The sequence below is a fragment of the Herpailurus yagouaroundi genome, unplaced genomic scaffold, assembly GCF_014898765.1.
Source record: "Herpailurus yagouaroundi ecotype Mexico unplaced genomic scaffold, PumYag 196, whole genome shotgun sequence".
Lineage (NCBI taxonomy): Eukaryota > Metazoa > Chordata > Mammalia > Carnivora > Felidae > Herpailurus > Herpailurus yagouaroundi.
The window spans coordinates 16,247,872-16,273,279 of record NW_024412427.1 but is presented as its reverse complement, the minus strand read 5'-3'; the positions used below and the strand labels follow the sequence as shown (position 1 = coordinate 16,273,279).

At 40.2% G+C, this 25,408-nt stretch overlaps 1 long non-coding RNA gene across 1 annotated transcript in view; it reads right to left on the bottom strand.

The window, feature by feature from the left end:
* The window catches only part of LOC121012418 (uncharacterized), a 24,985-nt gene extending 4,743 nt beyond the window's left edge, over positions 1-20,242 (bottom strand). The window contains exons 1-2 of the long non-coding RNA XR_005782099.1: positions 19,868-20,242; positions 5,782-5,786 (exon numbers count right to left, since the gene is read on the bottom strand). This is a non-coding gene — a long non-coding RNA (uncharacterized LOC121012418). The remainder of the gene's footprint in view (positions 1-5,781; positions 5,787-19,867) is intronic.
* Positions 20,243-25,408: the final 5,166 nt, after the last annotated feature.

Here is a 25,408-nt window from a genome sequence, read left to right as displayed (position 1 = left end):
TAGTGCCCCTTACCCATTTAGCCCATCCCCCCTCCCACAACCCCTCCATTAACCCTGTTTGTTCTCCAGATTTATGAGTCTCTTCTGTTTCGTCCCCCTCCCTGTTTTTATATTATTTTTGTTTCCCTTTCCTTATGTTCATCTGTTTTGTCTCTTAAAGTCCTCATATGAGTGAAGCCATATGACTTGTGTCTTTCTCTAATTTCACTTAGCATAACACCCTCCAGTTCCATCCATGTAGTTGCAAATGGCAAGATTTCATTCTTTTTGATTGCCGAGTAATACTCCGTTGTATATATATACCACATCTTCTTTAACCATTCATCCATCGATGGACATGTGGGCCTTTTCTTCCCTGATTTTTAAATGCTACTTTTATTATATTCTAAATTCCCACACATATCCTTGTCTATTTCTGAAATTACTACTCTGCTCTACATGCTTGTCTATTCTAACACAAATGTCAAACTGTCTTAAATATCTTTTTTTTAAAGATTTTATTAAAAAAATTTTTAATGCTTATTTATTTCCAAGTTTATTTATTTATTTTGAGAGAGAGGAAGAGAGAGAGAATCCTAAGCAGGCTCTGCATTGTCACTGGAGAGCCCAATGTGGGGCTCGAACTTGAGAACTGTGAGATCAGGACCTGAGCCGAAACCAAGAGTCAGACGCTTAACTGACTGAGCCACCCTGAGGTCCCTATGTATTTATTTTTGAGAGAGGGAGAGAGGGAGAGAGAGAGAGAGAGAGAGAGAAAGAGAGAGAGAATCCCAACCAGGTTCTGCACTGTCAGTGCAGAATCCAACATGGGCTCCACCTCATGAACCATGAAATGACAACATGTGCCCAAATCAAGAGTCGCATGCTTAACTGCCTGAGCCACCCAGGCGCCCCAATATTTTATTTTTTAAGTAATCTCTACACCCAACATGGACTCAAACTTACAACCCCAAGATCAAGAGTTGCATGCTCTACTGACTGAGCCAGCCAAGTACTCCCTGTCTTAAATACCTTTAACTCTGTGATATATTCTACTATCCACAGAGTCAAGTGTCACATACCTTCCCCATTTCTACAGCTCTCCGATTATTGTTCTTTTCAAAAATTTTCAAAATTTTCTCAACTACTGAATTTATTCTTCCAAATGAACCATACCATACAATCTGTCAAGCTTTCAAAAGGTTTACCCCAGGGGCGCCTAGGTGGCTTGGTCAGTTGAGCATCTGACTCTTGATTTTGGCTCAGGTCATGATCTCACAGTTCGTGGGTTCAAGCCCCTCATTGGGCTCTGTGCTGACAGCACAGGGCCTGCTTGGGATCCTATCTCTCCCCCACCTCTCTCTCTCTGCCCCTCCCCTGATTGCGCACACTATTTCTCTCCCAAAATAATAAACTTTAAAAAAAATTAAAAAAAAAAGGTTTATCCCACTGGCCTTACAAAACAATATGCATTAAATCTGCTGAATAATTTGGAGAGCACTGACATCTATATGGTATCTATAATATTTAAGTCTTTCACATTCAGGAACATAGCATAAATATTGAATTTGTATCTTTAAAAAATCCTTCAGTAAGGCTTTATAGTTTCCTCATATTAGTCTTCATATTTCTTAAATTAATTTGTGCTCTCTCCTATCCCCATATCATTTTTTAAAATTTAAAAGTCTATTAGTGTAGGACTTAACACAATGTATAAAGAATTAAGTTTTGTAATAGGTCATCTTCACTTCTTCACCCTTCTCCAACTACACCCCTCCAAAACAGGAAGCTCTCTAAGGAAAAGGATGTGTCTCATTCACCTTTGAAATTCCAGCACCTACGTATCATGTAGCAATCAAGCAATCAATGTTTGTCAAATCCACAAATATCTTGCTAAATTGTGTAAACCCAATACTAAATCTTTAAAAGGGATCTGAAAACAGATGGTTTATCCATTTGCAGTAGGGATGAGATTCCTAAATCCTCCACCACCCTTGTTACCTAAAAAATAATACATATGTCAAAAATGCCTTCCTTCTTTTAAGTCTTTCACAAATGAATTCAGTACAAACCTTCTCTGAATTTATTATTCAGCCTTATTCCTTGTGTATAAATGGAATAGTCAAATCTGTTGAGTGCTCCCTATGAGTTAGGCATGTGACATAACTCATTTTCTCCTTATGACAACACAACCCTATGAAGTGGAGGTTATTATCCCCCATTTCACGGATAAGAAAACTAAGGCACAGAGAGGTTAAGTAAATTGTCCTGTGTTACATAGCTAATAAATAGCAGAGATGGGATTTGAACCACAGCAGTCAGCTTCAGAATCCAAAAAATATTTTAAAGAGCCATTATTTCCTTTTGCATTTCATCAGTAGATTTTATTTTTCAAGTAAAACAGATGAAAACCTTCATTGTGTTAAATAAAGTGTAGCTATACAACTCTTAGTATTTTGAATTCATAAGATTAAAAACAAAAAATAAAATCCTGAAATTAGGAATGTTTTAAAATATCCTAAAAAAGGACTATTAAAAAACATTAATATTTCTGTAATTTTAATCCTTCCAGTTAAACTAGACATAAAAATCTTCAGGTAAATCACTGCAGTTTTGTTTAGAAACCTGTTAATATTTAACTGAATCGCTTTAAGCTATTCAACAAAATTCCCAACCCCTTTGAGATGACCTGGAATCATTTGGCATCAACCTTCTCAAAATGTACTACTAAAGAATCTCATGCTTTTAAAAGAAAAGATCAGACCAGTGCTAGTAGCTGCCAAGAATGAGTTTACTGCCTGGTTTCCATGACTGCGTCAATCTGAGACAAGCATAAGAGAGGAGATGTATCCTTGGAAACCAGCTCTTTGCTTCCCTCAATTAAGAAAGGGAGTAGGAAAAAGAGAAAAAGCTTCAGAATAATTTAACTTGTGTTTAATGTGCCCATTGCACATGACAGTCATGGGCAAAAGTCCTGTCCCAATCAAACCTGTTGAGAAAGTTATGTGATGCGTACTGGAAAACTCCAAAATGATTTTACTTGTGACTATCTTATGATAGTCATATGAAACTATCTTATGATCCATATACAATATTTGACTTCAGTCTCTGAAAGAAAAATCTCAGTATTTGATTTCAATCTCTGAAAGAAAAATCACAGAAGCTGTACCAATAAGAACTTCATGAATAATATTTAGTTGGGACAATATTCAGTACCCCTTCAATCTCCTTACTATACAACTGTATGCTACCACCTGAATTCTCTGCACACATCATGTAGTGCCCTTTGTTTTAGGCATTGCGAATTGTGAAATTTCAAAATGGAAGATTTTTCCAAATTCAGGAGCAGACTGCATATACTTATGAAAATACCTATACTTCTAAGTCCATTCACTTCAACTACATTTCTAAGGCAAGAACTTCCTATGAAGTGTAAATGAACTCTAATGAAATATAAATAAATGAAGTACAGCCTCCCAGGTTTTCTTAAACCAGGGCCCTCCTTCCTTGAAGCTATAAATATACTTCCTGTCATCAATAGCAATGGCTGGAGCAACCCCTGTTCAAAAGAACTAAAAATACATTATTGTACATATCCTCTTTTCTGCTACCCACCCACTATTCCAAGAGGAACTGACAGAGGGAAATGCAGAGCTGTGTAAAGTTCAGCTGAGAGCAGTACAGAGATGGTAATTTTCCAAAAAAAGAAAGAACAAAAAAGTTACCTTCAACTGAATGATGTCTAGGGAAGTATTAATCTACTACAGGGTCTGAGTAAATTTTAAAATTTTTGGAGAAGCTATTCCAGCTACTCGTTATTTGGGGACTAGTCTTGTTTAATTAAACTATGTTAGGGGGACCTGGCTGGCTTAGTTGGTGGAGCCTGTGACTCTTGACCTCAAGGTTGTAGGTTCAAGCCCCATGTTGGGTGTAGAGCTTACTTAAAAAAAAAAAGAATTAAAAATCATGTTAACAGAACTTCATGCATGAGAACAGTACGAAGTGAGAACTGTCTGTATATAAAAATGGCTCATGGAACTAGATGGGGTGCTCAGCCAGCACTTTCAGTGAGGCTGGAGCCAATGAGATGGTCCTCATAGTCAGGAGATTATTACCTAAGGAGGATGGAGCAAAAAGGACAGAGAGCCAGATTCTCAATGACAGAAAAAGAGGAATAAATTCAAAAAGGGGAAAGACTAGGGAAAAAATGCTGTGGCGTTAGAACGAAATCAGTGAGGGTATAACAGTGAAATCATGGCTTTCAACATTCTTGGGCAGATATGGATGCTCATATATGTTTATATGCATATGTATGTATATGTAAAAAATATTACAAACCTTCCAACAACAATTACAACATCTGTGTTTCACTTCCTGCCTAACAAGGAACATTCCAACAGCTTCCCACACTATAGCAATAAAGGCTCTCACCCATGCTTTCTTCTTCTCCTTGCTGCCATGCTGCCTTCTGCCTCCTGCTTCCCCCATGTGGCCCTGCATAGCAAGGTGTACTGCCTCCTGCTTCTGGAGAACTATGAGTAAACTTCCTTCAGTGGCACTGACCTCTTCATGGCATCATTCAGTCATACTGATGAATTAAATCCTGGGTACATTTAAAAACAATGTCCTACCTCTGACCTCTAATAGAGCCTAAGAGCAGTGACACCCCAGTAACAAGGAACACATCTGGTGTCTGGATCTTGGTTTATAAATACATCCTCTAACAAAAGAAACCAGAGTTCCTTCATGACATGGGTGCTCCTAGCATTGGGACAGTGCAAGTACAAGATGAGCATAAAAACCTTGTGCCAAAAAGTAAGAGATCAAAGAATGATGAGGACATGAGAAAAAGGCATAGGAGTCAGCTTGAAAGGGTTCCCGATGACCAAATCAGAGAAAATTCAAGCATCAAAATAAACGCAAAATGTATCAAACAGGAATTTAGGAGTCCATGCTGATATGTTTAAATGATTTTTTAAAAACAGGGAGAGAGCTTTTCTTTACAGGGAAATGCCAAATTATGAATGCAGAAGGGATGATGAAATTTTAAAAATTCACCATCTGGCAACCACTTAGTAATAACTGATTCAGGCACAAATCATCAATGGATGCAAAAACTAGTAGGTGAAAATTTGATGAGAAATGGTCTATTTATATAGCCTGAAAGCATCATGCCACAAAGTGTATTGTTTACTTATCAGCAAGTGCAAAATACTTTTCAACTAACTTACAGTATAGAAACCTGTCAGATAACATCTTAGCCAAGTGATAAAATTTTACGTAACCAGTAATGGGACAAGTTGGCCAGTGCCTCCTGATATGATGTAGTGAAAAGAACACGACATCATGTCTGTGGTGTTCCTGCCAAAAATGCACAACCTAAATCTATTTATGAGGAAACATCAGACTAACTCAAACTGAGGAACATTTTACAAAGTAACTGGCCTATTCTTCAAAACTGTCAAGATAATTGAAAACAAATGAAGACTGAGGAACTATGCCAAATTGAGGGAGACTGAAGAGACATCATGGTTGTGAATGATCTCTGAATCAGAATTACAAGGAGAATGGGAAAAGGTTTTTCTGCTTTTGTTTCTGGAGGGAGGAGCTGATTTTTTATTGATCTTTTGGGTTTTGTTGGTTGGTTGGTTGGTTGGTTCTGCTGTAAAGAATGTAATTGGGAGATCAGAGAAAATTTGAGTGGTGTCTGTGAATTACATAGCAGTACTATATCAATATTTATTTCCTGATTTTAATGGGTGTGCTATGGTTATATAGTAGAGAATCTTTTTTTTAGGGAACACACACTGACTGGGGTGCCTGGGTGGCTAAGTCAGTTAAACATCTGACTTTGTCTCAGATAATGGTCTCGTGGTTCATGAGTTCAAGCCCCATCGCATCAGCTCTGTGCAGAACCTGCTTGGGATTTTCTGTCTCCCTCTCTGCCCTTCCCCTGCTCGCACATTCTCTCTCAAAAATAAATAAACGTTAAAAAAAAAAAAAAACAAAACAAGGAGGGGCGTGTGGGTGGCTCAGTTGGTTAAGTGTCATGATCTCACGGTTTTTGAGTTTGAGCCCCGAGTCGGGCTCTGTGCTGACAGCTCGAAACCTGGAACCTCCTTCAGATTCTGTGCCACCCTCTCTCTCTGCCATTTCCCAGCTTGCGCTCTTTCTCTCTCAAAAATAAACATTAAAAAAAAAATTTTCTTAAAAAGGTATTACACACTGATTTAGAGGTGATAGAGCATTATGTCTACAACTCGTTTCTCAAAATGATTCAGAAAACCTGTATAAATAGAAGGATAAAGTGACAAAGATAAGGAAATTATGGTAAAATATTAACAATTTAACATTAACAATGTGGAATCTGGGTGAAGGATATACTAGGCCAAATAGCAAATAAATATTAACAATTTCCAAAGGACTGAAATCATATAAGCCACATCTTTAACCACAATGCAATTAACCTATAAAGCCATGACAAAAAAATGACTAGAAAAACCTCATGTTTGAAAATTAAAAGGCATACTTATAAATAGCCCACGGATCGGGGCGCCTGGGTGGCGTAGTGGGTTAAGCGTCCGACTTCAGCCAGGTCACGATCTCGCGGTCCGTGAGTTCGAGCCCCACGTCGGGCTCTGGGCTGATGGCTCGGAGCCTGGAGCCTGTTTCCGATTCTGTGTCTCCCTCTCTCTCTGCCCCTCCCCCGTTCATGCTCTGTCTCTCTCTGTCCCAAAAATAAATAAACGTTGAAAAAAAAAAATGTTAAAAAAAAAATAAATAACCCACGGATCAAAGATGAAAACCACAATTTGGGGCACCTGGGTGACTCAATCGGTTAAGCATCTGACTTCAGCTCAGGTCATGATCTCGCAGTCTGTGAGTTCAAGCCCCATGTCGGGCTCTGTGCTAACAGTTCAGAGCCTGAAGCCTGCTTTCGATTCTGTGTCTCCCTCTCTCTCTGCACCACCCCCACCCCGCTCGCATCCTGTCTCTCTCAAAAAATAAACATTAAAAAAAAATTTTTTTTAAAGATGAAAACCACAATGGAAGTTAGAAAATAGTCTGAGCTAGGGGCGCCTGGGTGGCTCAGTTGGTTGGGCGGCCAACTACAGCTCAGGTCATGATCTCACAGTCTGTGAGTTTGAGCCCCACGGCGGGCTCTGTCCTGACCGCTCAGAGCCTGGAGCCTGCTTCTGATTCTGTGTCTCCCTCTCTCTCTGCCTCTTCCCTGCTTGCTCTCAGTCTCTCTCTCTCTCAAAAATAATAAACAATAAAAAAATTAAAAAAAAAAGAAAACAGTCTGAGCTGTATTAAAAAAAGTTCTAACCAAAATATTAGTAACCTAATGCCATCAACATATAAGATTTCAAAAGGTAATACAGTACATCTGGGACCAAACTGTGTTTAATGTTAAGAATTAATGAAAGGTAGAGGCACCTGAATGACTCAGTTGGCTAAGCATCTGACTCTTGATTTCAGCTCAGGTCATGATCTCATAGTTCATGAGTTCAAGCCTCGAGTCGAGCTCTTCTGCTGACAGCATGGAGCCTGCTTGGGATTCTCTCTCTCCCTCTCTCTCTGCCCCTCCCCTGCTCATGTTTTCTCTCTCCCCCAAAATAAATTTTAAAAAATACTTCCTTATCTTTGAATAAAGGAAATACAGTATTTATTTAAAAAAAAAAAAAGAAAACAAAAAAAGAATGAGAGGAGCCTGGGTGGCTGTCGGTTTAACATCTGACTTCGGCTCGGGTCTTGATCTTGCAGTTCGTGAGTTCGAGCCTTGCGTTGGGCTCTGCGCAGACAGCTTGGAGCCTGGAGCCTGCTTCAGATTCTGTGTCTTCCTCTCTCTCTGTCCTCCCCTGCCCCCACACTCTGTCTCTCTCTCAAAAAATAAACAAACATTTATAAAAATTAAAAAAGAAGAGTTAATGAAAGGTAGTTGCTAGGGAATAGGGAAGGGAGAAATGGGAAGTTACTGTTTAAAGGGTAGAGAGTTTCGGGGATGATGAAAATATTCTGGATATGGACGGTAGTGATAGTAGCACGATAATCAATGTGAATGTACACTGATGTATGCACTTAAAAACAGCTAAAAGGGGGACTGCCTGCGTGGCTCAGGTGGAAAAGCATCCAACTCTTGATCTAAGGGTCGTGACTTCAAGCCCTATGTTGCATGTGGAGCCTATAAATAAACAAACAAACAAATAAATAAAAGGGGCACCTGGGTGGTTCAGTTGGTTAAGTGTCTGACACCGGAATTCAGCTCAGGTCATGATCTCATGAGATCATGAGATCAAACCCCACCCCAAGTCAGGATTCTCTCTCCCTCTCTCTCTGCCCCTCCCCCTGCTCATGTGTGCATCCACTCTTTTCAAAATAAAAAAAATAAAATAAAATAAAAATAAACAAATAAATAAATGACTGCACCGCATCTAATAGACTCAGTCTCTGTACTAACATCCCCAGGATGCCTCTCCCTTACCATGAGACCTTTATCTTCCCTTTATTCTGACTTTTTTTTTTTTTTACGTATATGTGTATAAATTTAAATTTGTTCTTATTGAGTAGATAATCAGGCACACGTTATAAAATTCAAAATATATAAAAGAAAATACACTGACTAGAAGGCATCCTTCCCAGTGGCCATCCACTACCCTAGCCCCCAGAGGTAATTATTATTATTACCAATTTCTTTGGTGTCTTTCTAGAGAACTTAGAAACACACACACAAGCCATCATACATTTCAGGAAATTACTTCAAATTCTCCTCGGAAAGAGCTTGACCGTAAGTACTTCCTTCACTGGCCATAATATTTTAGAAATTACAGTGTTTTCAAATTAAGTAATTTTAGGGATAGAAGGATCTTAAACCATCAAGTTCCTTATCACTTTACAGATGAAGAAATTATGACCCAGAGAGACTTGTGTAGTCAGATGGCTAATTAGTATCACCAGAAATAGAGCTGAAGTCTGCTAATTCCAAATCCCTTTTCGTCCAAGGGTACTAAAGTTCCTCATTTTACTGATGATATTTTCCATAATCATCAGGTGTTTAATCTCTCTTAACCATATGAAAGTGGAAGCAAGAAGTTTCCCCAGCAATGCATCTTTTCTCAGGGGGACAAAACATTGTTTATTTGTGATTAAGTTGTTTAGTCACCATCTGTACACAGACTTGTCCACATCAAATCCAACAACACAGACATCATCACTAACATTCTCGGTAACTTAATTCTCAGTAATAATAAGCAAAGCTGAAATTTAGTGTAGACACATAGTGCTCCAAATCACTAAAAGAAAAAAAGTGTTATTATATTCTTGACCTCCACATTTTGTTGCTTTTTTTTAAATTTTTTAAATGTTTTATTTATTTTTGAGAGACAAAGTACGAGCAGGGCAGGCGCAGAGAGGGAGACACAGAATCCAAAGCAGACCCTAGGCTCTGAACTGTCAGCACAGAGCCTGATGCGAGATTCAGACCCACAAGCCGTGAGATCATGACCTGAGGTGAAGTTGGACACTTAGCCAACTGAGCCACCCAGCCACCCCTCCACATTTTGCTTTTAATCACTACCTGTTGCCTAGTACTTCATTCAATGTTCAACGCAAATGTATTAAACTCTTAATAGAAGACATGCTCATCAATAAATAATTGTCCTCAATAAACTACCAGGAAATTAGACATGAAAATAAGTAATTAAAATACACTGTGATCAACAGTACAGTTGTTATGCCAATCCTAAAAGAAAGGAAAGGTAATCTCTGGGTGAAATCAGGAAGCTTCACTAAGTAGGTGATACATCAGTAGAGTCTAGAAGAATAAGTAATAGTATGGTTAGTTTTGTTTTATGAATTCAATTTCAAAGAGAAAGATAAACTGGATCATATACGTATAGTCTTTGGCAGTTAGAGTGACCGTCACAAACTGGTAGCACAGTGTGTTAAAAAAAATCGAATGAGGGGAGCCTGGGTGGCTCAGTCGGTTAAGGGGCCGAATTCGGCTCAGGTCATGATCTCGCAGTCCGTGAGTTTGAGCCCCGCGTCAGGCTCTGTGCTGACGGCTCAGAGCCTGGAGCCTGTTTCAGATTCTGTGTCTCCCTCTCTCTGACCCTCCCCCGTTCATGCTCTGTCTCTCCCTGTCTCAAAAATAAATAAAATGTTAAAAAAAAAAATTTTAAAAAAATCGAATGTGAACTCCTTTAGGCCATGGAACCTCCAGTGTGGCACAGGACCCGGCAGATTTACTCCTCTCATTCAGAGTGCCTGCCTGGCCTCCAAATACATGTTTGAGTTTGCATCCCCTAACTTCATGCCAAAGATAAGGAGGATGGGAGAAGAAAAGAAGAAAAAGGCATCTCAAAAACCTTCTGAGTTTTGAGGGCATAATAGGGGCTTAAAGTTTCTTGTTTTAAAACTATATTCCAGTTTTTGGGGCACCTGGGTGGCTCAGTCAGTTAAGTGTCTGACTTCAGTTCAGGTCACGATCTTGTGGTTCGTGAGTTTGAGCACTGTGCTGGGCTGTCTGCTGTCAGCACAGAGCCCACTTCGGATCCTCTGTCCCCCTCCCCCCCCCGCCCCTCCCCTGCTTGCACGCTCTCTCTCTCTCAAAACTAAATAAAACACATTAAAAAAAAAAAAAACTTTTCCAGTATTGGAATCAGAAAATAAAACTTACAAAACTAAAAAATGAATAGGAAAAAGCAGGAAATAATAAAAAGACAGCTTTAGATCCTGAAGTGAGGTTAGGCTCACTGAAGAGCTAAGTGAACCCACTTGCTGCCAAACTCAAGGAGCAGGTAACATGAATTTGTGCCTCAGCAAAACTACATATTACTACCATTTTGAACCACCAATACTGTTCTAAGAACACTAATCTGCACGTGCTAATGTCTGGATTATTATACAACATAACTGTATGGATTACCACACAATATGGTAAGTGACTTGACAGAAATAAGCACAGGATTTATACCTAGATCAGACTTGAGGCAGTCAGTAAGGCAATGCTGACTCTAGGAGGTAATCCTTATATAAGAAATTATAATGCCAGGCAAAGAGGGATATGAGCAGTCTAGCCAAAGGCAGACAATCTGAAGAAGTATAGCACAGTGGGCATGGTGGGGGGGGGGGGGGGGATGGTAAGGCTAAAAAGGCTAAGAGGAGTTGGAATGCAAAAACTTGGTATGATAAGGAGTATGAATTTTATTGAGGATTTTCTTTTATTTTGAGGGGGGAGGGGCAGAAAAATAAGGAGAGAGAGAATTGCAAGCAGGCTCCACACTGGCTCGAACCCATGAACCGTGAGATCATGACCTGAGCCAAAATCAAGAGTCAGATGCTCAACTGACCGAGACACCCAGGTGCCCATCCAGAGGATTTTAAACTGGAGAGTGCTGGGGAGCCTGGGTGGCTCAGTTGGTTAAGTGTCCGACTTCAGTTCAGGTCATGGTCTCACGGTCCGTGAGTTCGAGCCCCACGTTGGGTTCTGTGCTGACAGCTCAGAGCCTGGAGCCTGTTTCTGATTCTGTGTCTCCCTCTCTCTCCGACCCTCCCCCGTTCATGCTCTGTCTCTCTCTGTCTCAAAAATAAATAAACACTTAAAGAAAAAAAAATTAAAAAAACAAACTGGAGAGTGCTGTGATTAGACAAGAAAGTCAAAACAAGTACTCTTAGTAGCAATGTGACAAACGACCTGGAACAAGGAAGTAATGAGTAGACATCTAAGAAACCTGTAGCAGTCATCTACGTGAGTAAAAACCTGAGCTAAGGGACAAATGGGATAGAGGAAATTAGGCAAATTTGAGAAATGTTAAAGGTAAAACAGACAGGAACACATCATTAACCACATGAACATTATCATCCAAGTCTCTGGTCTGGGTTACTGGGTTGTGCCATTCATCAAAATAGAAAATATAAAAATAACACATTTAAAGGGAAGATGAGGGCAGTTCTGAGCCTGTTGGTGTCTGGGAAACAGCCCAAGAGAGACAACCAGTAGGTTGTTGGCTATCATCCAGTCTGTGCTGAGGACAAATTTTCTCCTAATTAGCAAGAAGCCGGAAGCTGATGCCATGGGCCTAGGCATGTGCCTCCAGGAAGAATGTGTAGGATGAAACACAAGAGGGCTGAGGATGGAAATATTTGAGAAGTTCAAGAGTGATTAGAGAAGAGGGGCCTAAGGGAACTGAGGAGTGGCCATAGAGGTAGAGAAAAAAACAGGACAGTGTGTCACAGAACTCCTGGAAAGATAGTTAGAGGAGTAAATGTACAGTTTATAACATTTACTCCTTTCTTTTCCCTCTCTCATCCTTTCTACATTTTCCCATTTCTTCCTTAATTGGGTAAATGACATTACAACTCTGGAAGAAAAAGACATGAACAAGATAAGGTATATCATACCCACAGTACTAAGTTTTGGTTAGGTTAGGATATGTGGTTTTTAAATGTTGGTAATTCAGATTCAGCTAATGAAAAGCACTGGAAGTCTTAAGAGAGTCTGCTTTCTAAATTTGTAAGTTTAATTTCTCAGTATTGCTCAAGTGCTTAAGGAGATTCTGCTTATTAAGGTGGTAACTCTGACCTATCAAAGACTGGCTGTACTTGACAGATTGAATGTATAAATGTATTTTAAACATCCAAGGAAATTTAATCCCCTAATAAAGGAATATGAAGGAATTTCATATGTTAAGCTTGAATTACATTAATTAAAGAGCAAGTAAAAGTTATTGCTCTTATTTCTGTACAAAAACTACAATGCTTACAAATACAATAACAAGACCAAAGGAAAACCAAGTTTTTCATTTGCCAATTAAATCAAATGAATATTAATTTAAACCCAAGTAATTTTAAGTAGTCCTTTCTGTGCACAAAAGCCCCACTCAGACGTTAAAAAAAACACACAGATAAGTGAGCTGCTCTGTTAACCACTACCTGCTCTCCAATAGCCTTTACAGTAGAAACTTTGAAAACTAAATGCAACTGAGTAAGTATGAACTGTTTAAGCAATCTCTCCCACTAACACTGGAGAAACTACTGAACTCCACCTAACCCCCCACCCAAAGGTAAGAACAGCACATCTCAATTTGCCTTAACACACCCCCCTTGAGTAAACATAAAACACCCATAGCCTCCTTCAATGTTAGCTGAAATGTCAAACTTAAGAAACACACTGTATGAGCATGTACTATTTATGGAAGGTTTTACAAGTTTCATAGTACCTGGGGATGCTTCTGAAGAGGGAAACTTGGAAGATGGGTGAGAATTACCTTTTATTGTGTATTTTTAATACTATGGGAATATTTTTTTTATTAAAAAAAATTTTTTTAATGTTTATTTATTTTTGAGAGAGAGAGACAGAGTGTGAGCAGGGGAGGGGCAGAGAGAGAGGGAGACACAGAATCGGAAGCAGGCTCCAGGCTCCGAGCTGTCAGCCTGGAGCCCGACGCGGGGCTCGAACTCACAGACTGTGAGGTCATGACCTGAGCTGAAGTCGGACGCTTAACCGACTGAGCCACCCAGGCGCCCCAGCTATGGGAATATTTTAACATGCACATGTACTAATTATTGAAATGCATACAAGATTTTAAATGAAGCAGAACTTAAAAATACACTGACTAAAAAACATAATACCATGTTTATTTTTTTTCATTTTTTTAATGTTTATTCTTATTTTTGAGAGAGAGAGAGAGCGAGCGAGCAGGGGAGGGGCAGAGAGAGAGGGAGACACAGAATCCGAAGCAGGCTCCAGGCTTCAAGCTTCCAGCACAGAGCCCGATGCCGGGCTCAAACTCACAAACTGTGAGATCATGACCTGAGCCGAAGTCAGACACTTAACCGACTGAGCCACCCAGGTGCCCCATGTATTTTTTTTTTGTTTTTTGAAAAACTGGAGCGTCTGGGTGGCTCAGTTGGTTAAGCGTCTGATGCTGATTTTGCCTCAGATCATGATCTCACAGTTCGTGGGATCGAGCCCCAAGTCAGGCTCCTCGTTAACACCACAGAGCCTGCTTGGAATTCTCTCTCTCCTCTCTCTCTGGCCCCCACCCCACTTGATTGCGTGCGCGCTCTCTCTCTCTCTCTCTCTCTGCCAAAATAAATAAACATTTAACAACAACAACACCAACACTTTCTCAAACTTGCCTCCCCTCCACCATAGACAGCCACTATCAAGAATCACTGCCTGAGAGGTTCACAACTGCTGTCAACAGCACTACTGCTAACTGGGTATGAACTACAAGAAGAAAAAGCAATCTTTTATGACTTCTACCAACGAGTAGCAAAACGCTGGGCCAGGCTAGCACCCCAGACTGGGTAAAGAGAGAAACACCAGCTGGAAGTCGCTGTGAATTTAGCCCGTTAACAAAGTAAGCGGGTTCAGTCAGGCAGTAAGGAGCACCAAAGAGCAGTGGTCTCACAGAGAAAGCAGGCAGAGGTACTGAATCGGGGACTGGCCTCACTCCCTGAGAGGTGAGTAAAGCATTCACATCACTGGAGACATGGAAAGGACCACCAGAAGAACAGAAGCATCCCTGTATAAGCTCTGCCACCCCTCCCCCAGTTCCTTTTAGAAGAACAGTCGAAAGTCCTGGAACTATTCCACATTGCTCTGGTAACAGTACTGCTGATACATCAATGGAAGACATTCTCTTTATTAACGGGTAGTATTAATGTATTTACGGTACGGCATTGTATTAAGCCACCGGCCAACCAACGTTTGAAAGCTAATTGCTGGTTAAGCTACTTACTTGTCAATCAATATTTGAGAACCACTTGCACAATTCATAGCAATGAGGTTTCAAATTCTTCCCACACACAGAAGCTCAGTTCACTGACAATCATCTCTTCTAAAAAGCCAGGGTTCTGGAACCCTACTAACATTTCTATTGCTTAAATCATACTTACCAGACATTTCCCATCCCCATCTCTATCCCCACTTGCCCTGCCCCAAACCATTCCCGAATGCCATCACTCCTGGCTCTAACAACCATCAAATTAGTCTCTATACTCTGTCCAGTTCATTCTCCACAGTAATGACAAACCTTTCAACTATACACCAGCCAATCAACCAATATATACATCCCAAAAAAACGCTCACCTATAAATATGACAACAGTACTAATAAATGTGAATGCTACAAAACACTGATTTTCAAATGTAACAAAGTAATGATCACAATAATGGTTTCTATATGGGTAAGTATAAAAACTATTGCTATCATTAAAATATTAAGTTAATTTAAAAAATATTAGTGTGATCCATATAATCAAATATTTCTCCCTCTGCTTGAAAAACCTCATTCTAATACTTTACAACAGAGCAATCTAAAAGTTGGTCTCAAATCAATGCTTGGCTTTAATGGCTACCATAGCCAGAAAGAAATATGGGTCCAAAAAGGAAGAAGCACTGTGGCAGTACTTACTAAATCATGGCCATTTATTTTTCCAACCCCAACCATTATACAAACATTTTCCTTTAAATCTTGCTGGCAAATGTCCATCTTCCCTGATGCAATTACTCTTGAAAACTAATCAGAAGATGTTACATTTTTTATTCCTAACAAATGGATTTGCAATCCCACTAAAACTATTCACTTAAAGTATTTTCTTTTTTAACTTTTTACTATAGAAATGTTGAAACACACAAAAGTGCAAACTCTATAATAAACTCTTTTATACATATATCCAGCTTCGATAACTATTAATATATGGTAAATCATCTATAAATGACCAAACACAATGAATTATTTTTTAAGTTTATTTATCTTGAGAGAGAGAGAGAGAGAGAGAGAGAGAGAGAGAGAGAGAGCACGCACATGCATACAAGCAGGGGAGGGGCAGGGAGAGAGAGGGAGAGACAGAATCCCAAACAGGTTCCACCCTGTCAGTGCAGAGCCCTATGCAGGGCTCGATCCCACAAACTGTGAGATCATGACGCTCAACTGACTGAACCACCCAGGTGGCCCCACAATGAATTATTTTTTTTAACTTTTAAAAAATGTTTTTATTTATTTTTGAGAGAGACAGAGTGTGAGTGGGGGAGGAGCAGAGAGAGAAAGAGACACAGAATCCGAAGCAGGCTCCAGGCTCTGAGCTGTTGGTATAGAGCCCAATGTGGGGCTCGAACTCACAGAACTATGAGATCATGACCTGAGCCAAAGTGGGACACTGAACCGACTGGGCCATCCAGATGCCCCCACAATGAATTATTTTAAAACAAATTTGAGACATCGCATTATTTCATCCATAAATACTACAGTACTTATCTCTAAGAGATAACAGTCGGGGTTTTTTTTTTTTTGGTTTGTTTTGTTTTTTGAGGTAGGGAGGGGATAGAGAGAGAGAGGGAGGGAGAATCCCAAGCAGGCTCCACATCGTGGCTCAATCCCATGACTGAGATTATGACCTGAGCCTAAGCCAAGAGTTGGATGCTTATCTGACTCAGCCACCCAGGCACCCCAGGAGTCTTGCCTTTTAATATAACTCCAATACTATTATAATACTTTAAAAATAATTAAAATAATTTTTCAAAAATCATCGAATATACAGATGATATTCAAATTATTGCCAATGGTTTCATAAATATCTTTTTACAGCTGGTTTATATGAAACAGGATCTAAACAAGGCATACATATTACATTGAGTTAATGTCTCAAGTCTTTTCTAATCTGTAATAATTCTCCATTTTTTTTTTTGCATTATTTGAAGTAACTGGGTTCGTCTGTAGAATTTCTCACATTATGATTTTCTAATTACATTCTATAAACTTGTGTTAAATCTAGAAATTTAATAAGTCAGATTTGATCTTATTTTGTTTGGGGGAGAATATTTCATGAATGGTGTTATATTTTTCCTACTGTACAACACTGGAGGAACATAAGGTTTAGTTGTATCCATTTTGGAGATAACATAATTAATCATAAGACTGTCAGTCTGATCTATTATAAACTTTCCTAATGGTTTTAACAACCACTGATGATCAATGGCTAGGTCCTTTATTTCACTAGATCATCTGGACATTTTTTAGAAATACATTTGGAGATTTTTATCAGGTAACAAATTATGTTTCCAAGTTTTTCATGTGTAGAGTTATGAGAGTTTTTATAGGTGCAACAAAATAACAATGACATCATGAATCATCAGAGAAATGCAAATAAAAACCACAATGAGATACTACTTCACACCCACTAAGATAGCTTAATCAAGAATGCAGAGGGGGCACTTGGCTTGTTCAGTCAGTGAGCCCCCAACTCTTGATCTCGGGGTTGTGAATTCCAGCCCCACATTGGGTGTGGAGCCTACAAAAAAAAAAAAATAATACAGAACAACAAGTGTTGTTGAGGATATGGAGAAACCAGAACCCTGGTACACGGCTGCTAGAACTGTAAAATGGCACATCTGCTTTAGAAAACGGTTTTGGCAGCTCCTCTAAAAGTTAAAGAGTTATTACCATTTAACCCAGCAATTCCACTCCCAGGGCATATACTCAAGAGAAATTAAAACATATGTCTACGTAGAAACATGTTCACGACAGCATTATTCATTAATAGGCAAAAAGTGGAAACAATCCAAATGTTCACTAACTGATTAAGGGATAAACAAAATGTGGCGTATTCATATAATGGGACATTATATCACTCAGTTACAAAAAGCAATGAAGTACAATACATGCCCAACATGCAGGAACCCCAAGAACATTAACTAGGTAAAAGCCACACATTGTACGATTCCATTTATATGATATGTCCAGAACAGGCATATCCATAGACTCAGAAAGGTAACCTGACTGCCAGAGGCTAGGGGATGGGCTGAACGGGGAATGACACTAATAGGTGCATAATTTCTTCTTGGGATGATGAAAATGTTCTGGGAAAAAAAAAAAAAAGAAAATGTTCTGAAATTAGATGGCGGTGATGACTGTACAACTCCAAGAACTGTACATTTTAAAAGGGTGAATTTATGATATGTAAATTATATTTCAATAAAGCTTTTTTTTTTAATTACGAGGAAAAGACTACTCCAGAGCACATTTCTTTGTAAGAGAAGAAAAAGTGGTTACTTTTCATTCACTGTTAAGATAACACCTTTTTACTTGAAGAGACAGATTGAGGATATTAATTTTTCAAATAATATTTGCCAGGTAGCACACACAGAAAAAGTCAACAATTTTTTTTGTAAAAGAAAAATGCATAACATCAACTCTACAAGAGAGCCAACAAATGATAACCTGCCTCAATAGTCCATGAAGAGGCAGTGAATGAATTTCATCCTTTTATTCAGTCAAAGCAACTTTGTCGGTAGTTTACATTTAGACAATTATTCCACACAGCAGTGTCATTAAAGCAATCATTTACTATTATGTCTTCTCCAGTATAATCTTCCTCCAGTAGCTCACAAAAGATGTAATGGGGGGGGGGGGGTATTATTAAAAGAAAACCTAGCAAATACTAAGACATGATAGAAGCTTCTATACTTTTATAATTACATATAGTAAACCTCCCATACTGCAGAATTTGTCCTAATACTGTTCAAATCTTCAGCAACATTTTCTGTTCATCATACAAGAGTATTTGCTGAAAAAGGAATGCATTTTGGTTTCTTGACATATTGTTTTCCATACTTTTTTTTAAAGCAAGCCTTTTGGTGGGTAGGGCACAACAGGAAGAACCTGTCAATGGTGTGTGTCTTTTTGTCTTCCATAAGAACGAGAAACCTCAAAATATATACTTTAGTCACTAGGTTAATAAAATTGTGTAAAGCATCTCACTGAAAAGCTTATAACTTGAAACATCACTGGAAAAAGAAAAATGTAGAGTTTCTCTGTATGCTGTTTTCAGATGTCTTGGTACTAATGACAGGCTTATATTTCATTATTTCATATCTCAAGGTTCTACATACTCTTAAAACAAGATTCCCATCAATGACAGAGGATGTAAATCCATGTTTTAAATAGGCTTCTCTGTACTTTCCAATATACTAAGGGCTGACTTATTTAACCTGATTTAGTAGCTCACCAAGAGTTTGTAATAGCTGAACAAGGGTCAGCTATTTGTGCTTGCATTATTCGTATTTTCTTCAGTCCCTGGTTTCTTTGCAGAAATTGCTTTAAGTCACCTGTCCATTTTGTGAGGGTTAGTTTAATAAAAACTAACATAAACTGTTATCAATGATGCAATATACTGAAAGCAAATGTATGGTTATGGATCTGCTTGCTCACAGCAGAAGTCCCTTGAGGACACCCAAAGTTCTACAGTTAACACATTAACACTGACTTACAGACCCAAAAAGATGCCAGTGACAATACCTAAATTTAATGCTTTATCATAAAAATGATAAAAAGCTCTAATTTTCTTCCAGCATCACAGTGAATCATCCTACCTACCCCACTTTGAAAACTACCGCTCCAGATTGTAGCTACAGTGAACTTTTTACAACTGCAAATCTGATTAGTTCACTCCTCCTTATAATCCTATAATGGCTTAGCTCTGCCTTCAGGATAAAGTCCAACACCCTTGCATGTCATATAGGGCCCTTCAGCTCTGGCTCCTGCCTCTCTCTAGCCCAGGAGTTCTCAGCCCTGGCTGCATACTGGAATCACTTGGGGAGTTAAAAAAATATACATTCTCAGGTCGCACCCTAGACCAACTAAATCAAAATATCTGGGGGTGGGGTATTTGCATCCCTGATTTTTTAAGTTCCTCGGGTGAATCTAAAGTGCAGCCAGTGTGGAGAACTACCCCTCTTACTCACAAAGGCCTCAATTAGGCCTTGCTACTCTAAATGTGATCAAGCCACCCACAGCAGTATCTGCCTCACCAGGGAGCTGGTCAGTAATGCAGAATCCCAAGTCCCACCCTAGACCTACTGAATTAGGACTTGGCATTTTAACAAGGTCCCCCGATGGTTCATGTGAACATTCAAGTTAGAGAAGCAATGCCCTAAGTTACTAAACCCCTTCTCAGCTCAGGGCCTTTGTAAATTTTTAGGTACTGTCTAACACTGAATTTCTCTGGCATTAGCTCACAAATGTTAAAGGTCATACATCACATCCATGTTACTCTAGGATATCCCCAGTTCCTGGCACAATGTCTAGTATTCTCAGTTAAACAGCATCGTCTTATGTTTCATACCTAAATTTCCACATTATTTCTGACCTATTAACCATGTATTTCCTTAAAAACAAGTTGCCTTTAGGGGTGCCTGGGTGGCTCAGTCGGTTGAGCGTCTAACTTCAACTCAGGTCATGGTATCACGATTCGTGGGTTTAGGCCCCACATCAGGCTCGCCGCTGTCAGCATGGAGCCCCGTTCAGATCCTCTGTCCCCATTTCTCTCTGCCCCTCCTCTGCTCATGTTCTCTCTCTCAAAAATAAACAAACACTGGGTGAAAAAAAAAGTTCTTTAAATACATAACTCTTGGATAGGATACATAACATAGCACTGTACTTACTTCAAAATCTAAATGAGCTACTGGTCTCTTTCCACAGAAATGTAAATTAAACCTAATTCAAAGTGCCATTACGTTTTGGTTAAATTAATAAAATCAAATATTAGGTTTTGTTTGTAATACCATTGACTGGATTGTCAGGAAAAAGGGCCACATAAATTGCTGATAATGTTATAATGTAGTTCAACCTTTCCAGATAGCAATTTGGCACTGGAACCATAACCTGACTCAGTGAGCCCATCTTAGGAGCAAGAGTCCAAGAAAATAATCCAAAGGAAGTATTTGAAGAAAGGTGCTGAAAAGTACCCTTTATGGGGCACCTGGCTGGCCTAATCAGCAGAGGATACGAGTCTTGATCTTGGGACTGTGAGTTTGAGCCCCATGATGGGTGTAGAGATCACTTAAAAATAAAATCTTAACCAAAAAAAAATCTTAACCAAAATCATCTATAATAGTAAAAAGAATTAAATTACCGTTATCAATGCATAGAATACTATTCTGTGATTTAAATCAGATACATAAATGAGGGGCGCCTGGGTAGCTCAGTCAGTTGAGCAACTGACGATTTCGGCTCAGGTCATGATCTCACAGTTAGGGAGACAGAGCCCCGTGTCAGGCTCTGAGCTGAGCGTGGAGCCTGCTTAAGATTCTCTCTCTCTTCCTCTCCCTGCTCGTGCTCTCTCTCTCTCTAAAATAAAAAAAAAATTAATTAAAATTTAAAAATATTTATATATAAATTAGATACATAAATGAGTATAAAATATTTGATGCTCTTCAAAAATACAAAAATCATACTCCATGTATACAGACTTTAAAAAAGCTATGCCTGTATACTGACACAAATAGATGTGAATTTAAATGTACAAGAGCCTGCTTGGCTTAGTCGGTAGAGCATGCAACTTTCGATCTCAAGGGCTGAGTTTAAGCCTCACATTGGGTGTGGAGCCTACTTAAAAATAAACAAAGAAATAAATAAAGTAAATATAGTTTGGGTGGGGGGATGGGTTAAATAGGCGACGAGGATTAAGGAGTGCACTTGTGATCAGCACCAAGTGATGTATGGAGTTGGTGAATCAATATATTGTACACGTCCCATGATCTCATGGTTCTTGGGTTCGAGCCCTATGTCGGGCTCTGTGCTGACAGCTCAGAGCCTGGAGTCTGCTTCAGATCCCTGTCTCTCTGTTCCTCCCCTGCTCACACTCGGTCTCTCTCTCTCTCTCTCAAAAATAAATAAAAGATTAAAAAGAATTATAAATGTATGTATATTTTGCACACCTGAAACTAATATAACACTGTATGTTAACTGGAATTAAGGTAAAAATTTAAAAAAATAAAACAAATACAATTTTACATTTAAAATTTTACTATTTAATAAATTCTCTTTTCTATAGAGAGTATATATACATAATTTTGGTAAACTCTATACCCAACATGGGGCTTGAACATCTCGGGCTTGAACCCTAAGAACAAGTGTCACATGCTCTAATGACTGAGCCAGACATCCTTATGGAGAATATATTAAAACAAATTTTAATGTTGGGTTATTTATGGGTTTGCTGTTCAATTTTATTAAGTTTGTGTTATATAGTGCTATTTTTGTTGTACTCAGTCTCACTAAAAACATATTTCTTCAGCTTTGGTATTTGGGAACATTTATTAGTTATTGCATTGGAAGTAAAAAGACAAGATTCTGTATTTGGCCAGCTTCCTGCTTATAACTCAAATTCAAACTTCACCTGCATCCCATTTTTTCCACATGAAGGTGGAGAAAAATAATACAACAATGTTTACAAATCAATTCTGAGTGCCTCCAGTGAAAGGTGCTGGACCAATACAAATATCAGAACTGCTTAAAAAACAACCACCACCCATGCTGACAAATCACACAAGGCACTTATCCTTCTGAGCCTCAATGTCTCCCTCCATAAACCAAAAGAAATCAGTTAGAATCACATGGCGGGGGGGGGGGGGGTAGTAGGTGAAGGAAAAGTAGGCTTATGATATATGAAAAAGCATCGCATACACACGCTGATCAAGATCCACTGAGTCCCATTCACATTTTGGGAGGAGAATGACTGAGTTAGTACAACCCCCTTGAAGAGGTGGCGATTTGGCTATACGTCTGAAAATTTTAAATGCACATATATTCTTTGACCCAGTAATTCCACTTCTAGAAATACATGGTTCAGATCATTTTACACATAAGTTCCTAACAATGTACTATCTACAAAAACATTCATTGTAACACTGTAATAGAAAAACCTGGAAACTTAAATGTTGCTTAACACAAAGACTAGTTACAAACTATGCTGCAGCCATACAATGAAAAAACTTTAAAATGTCAACAGAAAGAATGAACAGCTTTATATCTACAAATATGGAATGATTTTCTAAATGTGCTAAGGAACAAGGAAAAAGGAAAAAGGTGTGACTGGTATGTACCACGGGCGGAGGAACATGGACAGGTAGACATGTGTTTCTAAAGCAACAGTGTCTATGTAAGGCCACAGAAACTGGAAACTTCAGCCATCTCTGGAGGAAGCAGGGTAGGAGGGAGACTTATTTTCTTCTCTCTTCCTTTTTATACTGCTGGAGTTTTTTTCTCAGATGTATCGATCTTTTCCCAAAACTGAGGATTCTCTGTAGGCCTCCTCCCTCTGAGTCTAAGAGGCTATCATTCTGCCCCAGTAGGGCTTGGTCATTGCCTCCTAAATTGCAGGGGCATCAGCATCTGGCCTCACACTGCCCCGAAGCGATCTTTTAAAGCCCAGTCAGCGCAGGTCCCTGACGGTCTTTAAAATCCCCCAGTGGCTCTCCACTGCCCAAACTTGAAAACCGCACAAACAGCCCTGCAAGCTCACCGTAATCTCATCTCCCACCCTTCTCCCCTCTACCCAACCCAGTTGTTTAACCTCTCCCTGCTCCCCAAGGATAGTGGATTCCTTCCACCTCCAAGCCCTCCTTCTTTCCTACGCGCTGCTCTTTCTTTCCTACATCCTGTCTACAACACACAAACTCATATGCACCCTTCATGACCCAAACACCCCTCCCAGGAAAGCTTTCTTGGACCTCTCAGGGAAGGAATGCTGTCTATGCAGCGTGGCAGATGCTCTGGAACTAGACTGCCAAGATTCAAATCCTGACTCTTCCTCCATCTGCCCACTATACGGCCTCAGTTTCCACCCTTGTCAAACAGGAATAAGCCCCTACTTGGCTGTTGAAAGATTAAGTCACTCATAGAATGAATTTATTACAAAGTGTCTCACAAGGCAAATAAAATAGCTATTATTATTATTATTATTATCACATTGTCATAGCACTTAGGATGTATTTGTATTCACCTTACCTGTACTATGAGCCCCCAAAAGGTAAAGATTTTACTCCCTTGCTTTTATTTTGCATCCCAAGCACTTCACGTGGCAAACAGAAGGCACATGAATGCCTTTACTTAAATCAGAAGATTGGCTTTTCTGGTTCTGAATTTCATCCAGATGGTAAATAACTTGCTAAAAGGTACCCAGTGAACAGCCTCCTGGATCCCACACGCCCTAGAACGCACATCTGAGCCAGACCACTTGAGGCCAGCAGAGGTGAAAGAAGACCAGGGGGCTTTGAGGCTTTCAAGAGACAGGCAGATTGGAGACCAGGAAGACGTGAGACCTGCCGGTTCCTGCTGACTGACTACTTACGGGGACTGGATGAAATGGACATGGGGAGACAGGCAACCAGGATCCTGAGAGTCCCGGGAGTGCCAGGGACTCCACGCAGGCAGGCCTTCAGGAAACACCCGGGAGAAGATGCTCTCAGGCAGTGGGGGTCTGGGAGTACACAGAGACAAGACACCCAAGGGGGAAGAGACGGGATGGGACCCACAGGACAACGGAGAGGAAGAATCCTCCTGGCACGGCAGATGGAAAAAGGAACACAAGACACAGCTCCTGGCCTCCGGAGGCTTCCCAAAGGAGAAGATCTTTAAAGAAAGAGGTAGAGCCTGGCAGGTAAAGGCGGGGCGGGAAGAGGCTCGCACGAGCAAGGGCGTGCAAAGGCGTGAAGAGGCAGTCCAGCAGGGGTGAGGGCTGAATGGCTAGGGGTGAGGGAAGCTGGGAGTACATATGAATGGCCAGCCTGTCCAGAGGCTCGCATGACCTGATGGGACATTCTGGGCTTCATTCATCCCGTGGGAAAAGGAGAGCGAGGAGTTTTTAAGTAAACAAGTGACAGCATCAGATCTGTGTTTTCTGAAGGAGTGGCCAGGCAGGAGGATGTTCGCCCATCTTCCACCCTCGCTCGGTTCTCTCCTCGCCCACCATCTTCTGGTTCTGGGGCTGCCGTCACAGCAAGCAGGCGGCCGGCGAAGACGCCTCCTGGGAGAGGTGACTGGTCCTGGAGCACGAATCCCTACCCCGGGAACAGGTTTCTGAAGGCATTTGCCCCTGCCTACGGAGGCTCTGAGCATTCCTCCTCTCGGTCCTACAAACATCATCCCTGATCGAAAACACAAGCAAACAACCCACCCTCGGCTCTGCCATTGTCATTTGTATCTTCAGGACGTACAATTAGGAACCAATTCTCCGAAAACCAAGGTTGCTTCTATTTACCAAAAGTAAAAAGGAAGGGGATCTGCGTTCCCAATCGGCTCATTTTGAATTCTGGGCAGCTCTGAGCCTCTATTTCCCTTCTTTAAGCAGCCTCAACAGTTGGGAGTGGGCGGAAAAGAGGGGGGCCTGGGACAGGGGCCAGGGGGGTTTAAGGGAAAGAAAAGTTGGTCTCCGCAAGAGCAAATTTTCTCATGCCAGGAGCTCTCCTCTTTCTCCCCATTAAATGGCCCTGAGCAGATTTCTGGTCTCACCGTTCCAAGTTGCTTCGTTCAGAATGAACTACGGCAGCGCCCTGGCCTGGCCCCAGGAGGACGCACGCGAAGTTCCCGTGCAGTCGAGAGGGGTCGGCGCCCTGTCCGGCACGTTTCCGGGGACCCCCCCCC